General features: G+C 38.8%; 1 long non-coding RNA gene across 3 annotated transcripts; it reads right to left on the reverse strand.

The window, feature by feature from the left end:
* Positions 1-1,815: 1,815 nt before the first annotated feature.
* Positions 1,816-2,911, reverse strand: LOC121632032. 3 transcript variants are annotated; one of them, XR_006008862.1, is made up of 7 exons: positions 2,848-2,911; positions 2,574-2,721; positions 2,485-2,531; positions 2,329-2,395; positions 2,260-2,281; positions 2,035-2,123; positions 1,816-1,893 (listed from the first exon to the last, which is right to left on the reverse strand). It is a non-coding gene; the product is annotated as an uncharacterized LOC121632032 (long non-coding RNA). The 3 variants fall into 3 exon arrangements; XR_006008863.1 differs by having other exon boundaries at positions 1,863-1,940; XR_006008861.1 differs by lacking the exons at positions 1,816-1,893; positions 2,035-2,123; positions 2,260-2,281 and having other exon boundaries at positions 2,318-2,395.
* Between the last annotated feature and the right edge of the window lie 9,788 nt (positions 2,912-12,699).

A 12,699-nucleotide genomic window follows, 5' to 3' on the forward strand; every position in this document is an offset into this window, starting at 1 on the left:
CACATCACCTTTGGGTGTTCTGACAGCGTGGGTGCCGCTAATGTGTCCATGGACCTGCCCCCATCCACAGGAACTCCTGTTGGGATGGAGGTAAACACTGAAGACATCCTCCAGCCAGCGTTTGTAGCAGAGCTCCTTTCACTCATGGCAAACCTTTCATCTTAGCCTTGTTATTTGGGTCCTTTGCTGACTTTATTTTTCTTTGTGCTTGTTCTCGTGTTGGAGCCATATGTATGCAAAGGTTCTTCTTGATTCACCTGAGCCACAGAACGACGGGTTCATAGACGCTGCTTTTTCTGTAGTCTCTGAAGGCATCATCACAGCAACACAACAGAGACATAAATACATATATATATATATATATATATATATATATATATATATATATATATATATATATATATATATACATACATATATATTTCTAAAATTTATTCCTTGTTAGTAAGATGTTATGAAAAAAAAGGAGAAGCTGAGACTTTGAAAGCTAGATTTTTGCAGCTTTTTACTTACTACCTCCTGATGCTAGCAGCATTTAACTAGTGTGGAATAGACTGTTAGCATATGCAAACAAATACTGAGGTTTAACTAAGAATAATCATCTTGGAGACACCAAATGTATCACAGCAGCTTAGGTAGTCTTCTAATTTCAATCTTATGCAATAACAGATTCCGGATTATTTAGCTAAGTTGTTCTCACCTGAAAATGTCCTGACCAGTACATTAATATAATAAAATTAGTTAAATTAACAGAATTTATTGTATATCTCTGATTTATCTGTTCATGAAGACAATTTGCAGACTTTTTTCTTCCTACCAGTAAGGTTCATGATCCAGTTCTCAGGAAGGTTTTTTTCTTTTGTCTATTTAGAATCAGCAGGTTTGTTCGGGTTTTTTTCCCTCAAAGCAAAGAAGTTGTGTAATAAAGTTTTCTTTTTGGAATGTAAGGGTCTTGATTAGAACAGCAGAGGCCCCAGGTTGGGGTTTGAACCTATGCTGCATTGAAGTGCTGTAGCCTCTGTCTGAGGTGACTGCTCAGCCAGGTGGGCCAGCCGCCTACCACAGCTATAATAAAGTTTTAAAGCACCACATAGAAAAATTTACATATTTAATCTTTTTTTCCCATTTGTATTAATACAGAAAATATTTTCATGCAAAAAGATCAAATATAAATATTACTGTGTAGTGTTGGCAGTGTTTTCTGATACGTAAAGTTTAACAGATTTGTAAATCATTAAATTTTACACCAACAAATTCAGTTCTAACAAAAAACAGGGTTTTACTACAATTTTACTTTATTCCATTCTGGTTTCTGGTTTAACCCGCTTTTTGTTTTCCATCTATTTTTTTAAACTAAATCCTGTTAAAACTAGTTCTGTGAGGAAAGACCATTGGGTTGATTAGAGACAGAAGGGTATAAGGATTTTTTTCAAAGGGTGAAAGAAGTATTTCATTACCAAACTTGTTCACATCAAGGAAAAAGTGACTGCTCTGTGGACTAACTGCTACAATCTTCCATATCAACCTCAGATTAAGATGAGATAAACCTATGAATAAAGTCCTAGGATTAACCTCAGATTAAGAAAAAACCTATGAATAAAGTCCTGGGATTAACCTCAGATTAAGATAAAATGAACCTATGATTAAAGTCCTGGGATTAACCTCAGATTAAGAAAAAACCTATGAATGAAGTCCTGGGATTAACCTCAGATTAAGATAAAATGAATCTATGATCAAAGTCCTGGGATTAACCTCAGATTAAGATAAAATGAACCTATGATTAAAGTCCTGGGATTAACCTCAGATTAAGATAAAATGAACCTATGATTAAAGTCCTGGGATTAACCTCAGATTAAGATAAAATGAACCTATGATTAAAGTCCTGGGATTAACCTCAGATTAAGATAAAATGAATCTATGATTAAAGTCCTGGGATTAACCTCAGATTGAGATAAAATGAACCTATGATTAAAGTCCTGGAATAACCCTCAGATTAAGATAAAATGAACCTATGATTAAAGTCCTGGGATTAACCTCAGATTAAGATAAACCTATGATTAAAGTCCTGGGATTAACCTCAGATTAAGATAAAATGAACCTATGATTAAAGTCCTGGGATTAACCTCAGATTAAGATAAAGCTATGATTAAAGTCCTGGAATAAACCTCAGATTGAGATAAAATGAACCTATGATTAAAGTCCTGGGATTAACCACAGATTAAGATAAAATGAATCTATGATTAAAGTCCTGGGATTAACCTCAGATTGAGATAAAATGAACCTATGATTAAAGTCCTGGAATAACCCTCAGATTAAGATAAAATGAACCTATGATTGAAGTCCTGGGATTAACCTCAGATTAAGATAAACCTATGATTAAAGTCCTGGGATTAACCTCAGATTAAGATAAACCTATGATTAAAGTCCTGGGATTAACCTCAGATTAAGATAAAATGAACCTATGATTAAAGTCCTGGGATTAACCTCAGATTAAGATAAAATGAACCTATGATTAAAGTCCTGGGATTAACCTCAGATTAAGATAAAGCTATGATTAAAGTCCTGGAATAAACCTCAGATTGAGATAAAATGAACCTATGATTAAAGTCCTGGGATTAACCTCAGATTAAGATAAACCTAGGATTAAAGTCCTGGGATTAACCTCAGATTAAGATAAACCTATGATTAAAGTCCTGGGATTAACCTCAGATTAAGATAAACCTATGATTGAAGTCCTGGGATTAACCTCAGATTAAGATAAACCTATGATTGAAGTCCTGGGATTAACCTCAGATTAAGATAAACCTATGATTAAAGTCCTGGGATTAACCTCAGATTAAGATAAACCTATGATTAAAGTCCTGGGATTAACCTCAGATTAAGATAAAATGAACCTATGATTAAAGTCCTGGGATTAACCTCAGATTAAGATAAAATGAATCTATGATTAAAGTCCTGGGATTAACCTCAGATTAAGATAAAATGAAACTATGATTGAAGTCCTGGGATTAACCTCAGATTAAGATAAAATGAACCTATGATTAAAGTCCTGGGATTAACCTCAGATTAAGATAAACCTATGATTGAAGTCCTGGGATTAACCTCAGATTAAGATAAAATGAACCTATGATTAAAGTCCTGGGATTAGATTAACTGAATCAGATTAACTGGGTAGTTTTTCATCTTATGTCTTTCTGGATGGCTTTGGTCCCACCAGAGTTTATGAGATAACTCAGCTTCACTGCTGACTACATGTGGACCATCCAGGTTTTTCCACTGATGAATCTTCAGTGTTTTACCTCCCTGCTGTAGGAGGGTATGGACGCCCGTTCTACCCAACAAACGGTCGCCTGCTTTTAATTTATTTTATTGATCAGATATGGACTCCTTTACAATCAGATTGTTTTTGATTTAGTAAAGAAACTGATTAATTTCAGGTTTTACTAATTTATAAATCAATTATCATTTTTACATATTTTCCTTATTTTTAATTTCCTGTTTCTGACTCCACCCCCACCCTTTCCTTCGGCACTGACGGGTTTCCATTTCCTAAAGAGAACGCTGAAGTTTTATTTTTAATACTAACACGGGTCTTTTTTAATGTGATATACCCCTTCCCCTTGTTATTTTAAATGCTTATATTGTGGTGCTATATATATATATATATATATATATATATATATATATATATATATATATATATATATATATAAATATGTGTGTGTGTGTGTGTGTGTGTGTGTATATATATATATATATATATATATATATATATATATATATAAATATAAAATAAGAATTAATGTATTTCATTTACTATTGTCTGTCAGCTAAAAGAGTTTTGGTGGAAAAATTATTTTGAATACAAAAAGGAATAAAAAAAATATTTCCAAATCTAAATAAATGAAGACTGAACCTGGAGGTTCATCAGACTACATTTAACGTTTCTACTTCTTTTTCATAGTGTACTCTTGTTTCTTTGGTAAATTGATGCTGTGATGGAGCTTTGATAGACTTTGTAAATAAAGACAAATGTTTGAATCATCGTTCTGGTTGTGATGGACGGCTTCTTTCGTTAAACTGTTTTCTGCATGGCTGTGAAATCTGGTGAATTTTGTAACATCTGAATTTTACTATGAATAAAATGGCTTACAACGTAAAATGTGTGTTGTTGCAGTTACACCAACCTGTGTCTAAAAAGGCAGATTTTTAAAAGGGAACTGAACATTTTGTGCAGGCTTTATCTCTTCATCTACGAGGTTGTTTAGTGCACCTGAAGAGCACTGTGGTTAAAATGAACTGGCTCTGAATGCACACACTTGCTCCTCTGTATTTAACAACATAAACATCACAGCAGAGGCATTCGGACCTGTTACTACAGCAAGAAGTGAAATCAAAATTCAGACCACAGAGTGTTGTTTCACCAAACTGAGATAAAAGATTGAGCTAGGATTTCCATTTTGTTTTGGTTGAACGGATCCTTGATTTGGTTTCACTAAATCTAAAACATCAGTTACCATGGAGATTTATTCTGTGCAGCTACACTGCTGCAGAGCCTGACCCTAAGCATCAGGCTAGCTAACAGCTAGGCTAACTGCCAGGCTAAGTAACAGGCTAACGTGCCATTCTAATGTTGACTAAAACAAGAATAATGGTGTTCCAGCTGCACCAGCCAATCTATGAGCATCAGCAAAGCCATATAAACTAGAAAATCACAAACCCAGTGGAAAAATGTCATCAGAACAGAAGACAATTTTGGTGAAATTTATAAACATTGACACTATTTTTCATGAACAACCCCGCCGTATTAACGTACTTATCGATAACTTACTGGTGTTTACACTAGAAACTCAACAGACACTAATTTTATTATAAAGATTATTATTATTAGTATTATTAAAGACACCAGTACTGGGCACAACCATCTTTAAATCTGGAATCTTGGCGTCCTCCGAAACTTACGAGTTTGCCACTTGGAAATGTTTAAACAAGGAGGGACCACACCTTCTGACAAGGACAGGTTAATGATGGATAAAATGCTGGGCCCAACTGTACTAAAAACAACTTTGAGGAATTTGGTGACATCAAGACTGCACAAGGTTGTTTTCATGTGAGATAAAACTTTAGCTAAAGAGGAGAGAGATGAAGGAGTAAAATTAGTAAAACAATTAAAACACTCTGGAAATTCTCTTCTTACAGTGATGGTGTGACTCGGAGCAACTTAGAGTGAGTGGGAAAGTGAACTGCTTGCGTTAAATTAAAGGAGTCAATAATTTCAGCAAAATCAGAAGTAAAAGATTGAGAAGGGCAACAAGCGTGAATATTAAAATCACCAAGGATCAACACTTTGTTGTAGAGGACCATACACTGGGATAACAGCTCAGAGGATTCATGAATAAAAGCTTTATTGGGTTTCGTGGGTCTATAAATAACTAAAACAAACACAGGCTCTTTACACCATATGATAAAACACAGACGCTCAAATGAGATAAAACGGTTGTAGGGACCAGGAGTACATTTAAAATTGTTCTTAAAACTGGCAGCAACCCCCCTTCCTTCTCCGGACAGGCTTGGTTGATGAAGGAATGAGTAGTCAGGGGGGGTTGCTTCTATGAGTGGGGAGCAGTCTCCTTGGGTTAGCCAGGTCTCTGGTAAAACCAGAAAGTCCAAGTAATTGCTGGTAATAAAATGGTGGCAAATGAATGTTTTGTTGTTGATGGATCTGATATTTAAAAGTCAAAGTTTATTGGAGTGGAGCAGGATGACGAGGGACAGAGAGGAACGGGGATAAGGCCGGGAGGAGAAGCTTCTCTGGGGGTGAACTGCCTGTTAGGCAGTGGCGGCTGGCCAATAGAGGGCGCTAGGGCGCCGCCCCACCACTCACCACTCACCACAAGAAAAAAAAATGAAATAAAATACTTCGAAATATATGTATATCTTTTTTAGATGAGCAAGATAAATAATATATAATTAGCGAGTAAAGTAGTTGTGTTCATCTACGTTGTTTAAAGTTACTGATTGGTCACGTGTTTCCTCCCCCGGGCGCAAAAATCTTTACTCATAGACCCTCGCTGTAAGTTGTACATGCGCAGTTGCTTCTCTTCAATGCAAGAGATAGGAGCTTCTCGGAGCTAGGAGCTTCAAAGCTGAATTTGCATATCACTGCCCGGACTAAGCTGCGGGATGACGTCTGAAAGGTGCTTCTCAACACTGAAGAGAATCAAGACCTTCCTCAGGATAGAAGGGCAAAATTCATGTACAAAAAGTAAAGCACTATGTCACTGTAATGTTGCTTTTGTTGTTTTCAGTTATTTAAATACAGTGATACCATATTAGATTATTTGCGTGCTTTTTTTGAATATATGTATGTCTTGGAGTTTGGTATAGCCCCCCCCTAGAGAAAACTGCACGAGCCACCACTGCTGTAAGGACGCAGGTTGGTGATGACAGTGATCCTGTGTTGAAGAGGGCTGCATGGGGAACTGGGTTGAGGGGGTACCGATGAGGGGGGAGGGGGTGAAGTGGGAGCAGAGGGGGTTTCAAGTCAATTTTCTTTATGAGTCTAAACAGCATGGATGATGTTGTAAGTTAAAAACCGGTTCCCTAGTGAACTGAGGTGGAGACCATTGGCCCTGAAAAAGGCTGAACGAGTCCAGAAAAAATTTAAGTTGTTAATAATGTAATACTTTTTCTCTAGTATTTAATATTTCCGCTGCCACCACCTTTGTTTATCCGGTCTGGTCCGGTTTCAGAGGCAAAGGGAGCACTCACCACAACCCACTTGGAATAACTGACTACAAAAGTTTATTTAAACATAACAAAACCAAGATCTATCATAAGACGTCCGGGCTGGCGGATCAGCAGAGGCACTTCAACAGGCTAGGCAGCTCCTCCGCTGTCCCGTACACCAACTCTGCACACAAAAAGAAAGCAGGTCACACACCCTCAAAAAGGCACGGCACACAAGGCTTTCTGCCAGCAGTACACTGCAAATCAGGGGATTCACTCCCACACCACCCCAAGAAGAGCCACTACAACCATGAGCAAGCAAATAAAATAACCCTAGGGGGAAGAAAAGCGCTGCTCATCCAGTTTAGCTGCCTCTTTTGACTACTCTCCGACTCAGACGATGTGAATTAATAAATCCTAAAAAGAGTCAAAATAATCAAAATACAAAGCTTGGATATCCAATAGACTAACACACATAAACATAAGGTATGGTTAAAAGAATCAGACTTATCCTCCCCCGGTCTGACGACAAGACCCCGCCGTGGGGTCTAGATACAGGAATTTCCCACAGAGCAGGAAGGCGTCATCGACTCTGCGTCAGGTCGGACAAGTCGGCTGCAGGCTGGACGGCGTCTCGTGCAGCTATTATCAGGATGTCGCAGGGAGCTTAGGCCCGCAGGCAAGGCACACTCTAATCCCCGGTCCCTATCGCTGTCTAAAGGAGGCACCCAGCCTCCCCTCCTAGCCAGCACAACGAAGTTCCCCTGCTCAACTGTCTTCGCTGCCAGCAGCACTATAAGCTGCGAACAGCACCCACCCGCCACGGTGTGCTTCTCCAGTTCCAGTTCACAATCAACCAGCTTCTCTTCCAGTTTTCTGCACCCGTTTCCAGCCTCCCTCCTTCTTCCCTCACATCTCATTTATCTCCTCTCAATCCCCCTCGTTGTATTCAATCACTCCCCCAGTAATACAGTACCGTATTATGGAGTCACCCACTAGAAGAGTTGTGGGTGAGAACAGGGGCCGAGGCCGGTGGCGGCGCCAGGCTATTTTTTTTGCAGGTGCTACTAGGTGCTAACCCGACAGTTGACGATGCTTTTAATCACGATCGAATGCAATACCAACAACCATGATGCACAAAAATTTTAATGCAAACGCACACGTTTGTATTTAATACACAGTTTGCACGATTCAAAGTTACTAAATTAAAATGCAAAATTCATCTAATCTACCCTTAGTACAATACTGAAGAAATAAGCAACAGCTGATGCGGCAACGCCACCAAAGCGCTGCATTTTTTTACGCGTACACACTACAGCTTTGGTTACTAAAATCAACCACATCTGCTCCTAAATAACACTGCAGCTTAGAAATCAACAGACCTTCCTATATCACATTCAGAATATAAAGCCCATAGGCTATATAAACAAGAACTCAAAATAAATGCAATATTCACCTAATACATTTACAGCAATCAACACTGCTGCCGCAAAAAACCGCACTCATACCTGTTGATGTCTTCATAACAAAACAATCCTCCTGTTGTGGTGGTTTAGGGCAAAGGCCCTTCTGCCCTTCTTCATCTCTTTGGTCCTGCTCCGGTCCTGGCATCACTAAATTTTCATCAACAGAGGAAGCCTGACTTGCTTCCCCACCGTCAGAAGTTTTTTGGTCTATCCGTGGACGTTTTTGGAAAACAAAGCGATCCATCTCTGCACCGTTCACCTCGCAAGCTACCAAGCTAGCAAAACATGCCGCTCTAGCCAATAACGGAAGAATCGGGTCAAAGGTTACATGCGTATTCTCAAATATATTTCGACATTTTTTATAAATAGTTTTTATGTTTTCTAATTTAAAAAATTACTTTGAATGTGTATGAAAAAACTGCAAATAAAGTTACATAAAAATTAAAATCATTGAAATTCTTTTGGGGGTGCTATGAGGGTGCTTTGACAATCCCAGAGGTAGCTGAAGCACACCCAAGCCCCTCCCTGGCACCGCCGATGGCCGAGGCGGAGGGGAGAGATGCCGCGACGAGTCCGAGGACCGAGACAGTGGAGGCTGCTGGACGGCTGTGGCGTCCTGTTCAGAGTTCCCGAGGCCGGAGGCAGTGACGATGGTGCGGGGCAGAGCAGGGGGCCGTTGTAGAGAAGGGCCAGCGACTCACGGGAGGGCTCCCCGCTGTATCAGAGCGAGAAAACCCTCCAGAGAGCCTGATGACAGCCTCCTTTAACAGCCTGCGGCGAGAGGAGGAAGCCGCTGCCCGAGCTGGGTCCCGCTGCCTCGGTCCGCCGGTCTGGGTTAACAGGGAACCGCTGGCCCGCTGTGGTGGGGACGGGTCCAGCGTGCCGGCCACGGAAGCCGCCTGGGATCCTGTGTCTCAGGCTCAGGAACAGCAGGACGAGCCGAGGCTTCATCCAGGGCGGCGAAACGGTTGGAGAGGCTCAAACCTTCCCAACTCTTTACTTTCCCACGGACATGAGCTTTCGGTTAAAGTGCGTTTAGGTGCTTTAGTAGAGAAGACTTTTGTCACTGGGGAGATATTTTAGTAAATTAATTGAATAGCTGAATATGTAACGTAGAGGATAATATAGGAAAATGAGTAAATAGGAGCTTTGTTTGTTTAGGAAGATATCTACAGTCCCTAGTCTGCACAAGCACAAACAGAAACTGAGACGTGTGTGTCTGAGTGTGAGGTTTCCTCAGCTAACCAGTGCTGACACTACAAATGGAAACAGACAATTTAGCAGGTCTTGTGCATTTATAGTGACTGTTTGCTCTTTCAAGACTCAAGTAGCTCTGAAGAATCATCAAAATGTTGCAGCATTGTTACATCCCGAATGGGTTGTACATAACCTTCAGAGCTATGTACACTGAAAGATTACTCTGTTCATCTGCGAGGTCATTTATAAAATAAGGTTTGAAGTTTGAAGTGCCCTTTTCAGCATTGTCTTTTCCATTCAAATGTGTATTCCACATATAAAGCACATAGAGGTAGATTTCACAGTGGTTGTGTGTTGAAGGATTTAAGACTTGAATTAATTCATAACTCACCAGATTGGTGATCTGTACAGCGTGGGGTGTTACAGCACCAACCAGCATTGATGTTTCTCAAGATGATGCTTTAGAAGTTGAAGAATTTGAAGATGTTAACGAGCATTAAGCATAGACTTGCATCCTTATTCCAGTTCATGCAGACAATTTTGCATGTATCCAAGTAAAGATTCAGGATTCAAGTGTTTATTGTCATTTGCACAATGAGGAAACAAGTTTCCCTGAACAATGAAATTCGTACTTTGTTGTCCACAATGCCATAAAAGATTATAAAATAAAAAAAAGCCAATAAAAAACTTTTAAAAAACTAGATAGAAGATAAAGATAAGATAAAAAAGTGAGTAGGTAATCAATGTACATAAATGTGCTACATAAACTGTTCCACATTCAACAATGAATAATTAACTGCAAAACACTGTCATGAGGTAGACGATGAGATGCATGTTTTTTTGTTTGTTTTTACCAAATCTCTTTTACAAGGATGTCCTAACTGTCCAAACAAATGTAAGACATTTAACAGTTATGCAACAAAATCACCAACATTTACAAACACTACAGGCATAAAATCTGAAGACATTATGATTAGATATTGAATACAAATAAGATCCTACACAACTACACGATACAAGTACAACTAGAAACTAAAAACTCAGATATCTTTTGTTTAAAACTTAAAAAAGGGATGAGAGACCCCAGCCTCATCCTAGCCTGCAAATCATTCCAAGACCAGGACCCAAAAAATGACAGACTCCTCTTTCCTTATTCACATGTACAATATTTATTATTGCACATAAAACAAGTAAACAATAATACAATTACTGTGGTGTTGACAATATAAAAAAGGTCATTATTATTATTACAGACGCCTATCAGCTGTTAAAGAGTCTGATGGCCAAAGGAAAGAAAGAGTTTCTGAGTCAGTTGATAAAATAGTTGATGAACTATATGAAATCGACACTTTAGTTGTGGAGTTTACCAAAATATTTATTGATAAAGTATTGAGGGAGCACAACTCTAACATTGAAGGCCCCATCTTGGCATTATTTCCTAAATGGCTTCATTCAGGAAATATATCCTCTTGGTTTTCTGTCAAGGAGTGGTTCATTTGGCACTGATTACAATGGATAATGTTTATTCAAAGACCGCTCCCTGTCATTGAGCCAGTAGAGTATTAATTGGATGCACATAAGAAAAGTGCCCATATTGCGTGTGATAACAGAACTGCTGATTAGGAATCTAACTTGACCCTTGACAAAGGGTTAGTAGAAGAATCTTTTTTTTATTTATATAATTTTATTTGTAATTCTTCAACAGCACATCAGTGAAACATTACAACAAATACACAATTTTTGCTGTTCATTTTTTTTCTTCAAGTAACAACCCCAACATAAAAAAAACAAGAGGTGTTACAACAAATATCCCATAAAGTAAGACTGAATAAATAGGTAAACAAATAGATAAGAAAAGATACACCAGATCCACAGTAACTATGCTTAAGTAGTGAGTTGGTTACCAGGTCCTGTTAGGGTGCACATTCTAAGCGTTTCTGTGTAAGTCAGAAATGGCTGCCATGTTTTGTAAAATTTAGCCGTCGAGCCTGCCAGTGTACATCTTATCTTTTCCAAATGAACAAATCTCAGGAGATCTGCAATCCACTGATCATGTGTGGGAGGAGTCTCATCTTTCCACCTCAAGAGTATAAGGCGCCGCGCAATTAAAGAAGCAAATGAAATTGCATCTGAACAGTGTCTGAGGATAGAAACGTCGGGAGGTATAACACCAAAGAGCGCAGTTAAGGCCGAGGGAGCGAATTCGATGTCGTATACTTTTGAAAATGTGTCAAATATAGATGTCCAGTAAATATGAAGATTGGGACACGCCCAGAAGGTGTGGACCAGTGAACCAGTTTCCACTTTACATCGATTACACAGTGGGTCAATATCTGGATAAAACTTTGCCAATTTTTCCTTAGAGATATGTAAGCGGTGAAGGACCTTGAATTGGAGGAGCCCATGCCTGGCGCATATAGAAGAAGAGTGTATCCTGTTAAGAATAGACTCCCAGAGGTCATCTGTTATGTTGAGAGCTAAGTCATTTTCCCAGTGTGATTTAATAATTGAAAGGGAGGGAGATTGCAGGTCTAGTAATATACTGTAGATTTCTTTAATCACCCCTTTTTTTGAATTTTGACATCCAAGATTTTGTCCAGAGTTGTTTCTTCAGGTAAATTAGGAAACGAGGGATACCTACTATTTGTAAAGTGACAAATTTGTAAGTAGCGGAAAAAATGTGTCCGTGGGATGCCAAATCGTTCAGTAAGTTGAGAAAAAGAGGCAAAGGTCCCATCTATAAAGAGGTCTTTGAAGTTATGAAGTCCATTATTTCTCCAAATTTTAAAAGCGGAGTCAAGCACGGAAGGTGGGAACAAATGATTTGAAAACAACGGTGCCTCTGCCGACATTAAGTGTAAACCAAGTTTCTTCCTACACAACACCCAAATTCTGAGGGAGTCATATAATAAGGGGTTACACTTGTAGGTAGACAACTCTATAGGAAGTGCTGAGCACAATAGTGCTACTAAAGATTTTTTACAGCTAGATGACTCAATATGTAGCCAGGCTGGGGTTTGTCGAGATAGGTCACTATTCCAATAAAGCATGTTTCCTATGTTCGCTGCCCAGTAATACAACTAGAAATTTGGTAAAGCCAGTCCACCTAGTGGTCGAGGTCTTTGCATAAAATCTTTACGTATTCGAGGGGATTTACCATTCCAAATGAATGCGGAGATACATTTATTCAACGCTTCAAAGAATTTCTTTGGTATATAAATTGGAATACACTGGAATAAATATAAATATTTAGGTAAAATGTTCATCTTTATGGAATTAACACGGCCAATTAACGACAATGGTAAGT

This window comes from Melanotaenia boesemani, chromosome 21 (genome assembly GCF_017639745.1).
Source record: "Melanotaenia boesemani isolate fMelBoe1 chromosome 21, fMelBoe1.pri, whole genome shotgun sequence".
Taxonomy (NCBI): Eukaryota; Metazoa; Chordata; class Actinopteri; order Atheriniformes; family Melanotaeniidae; genus Melanotaenia; species Melanotaenia boesemani.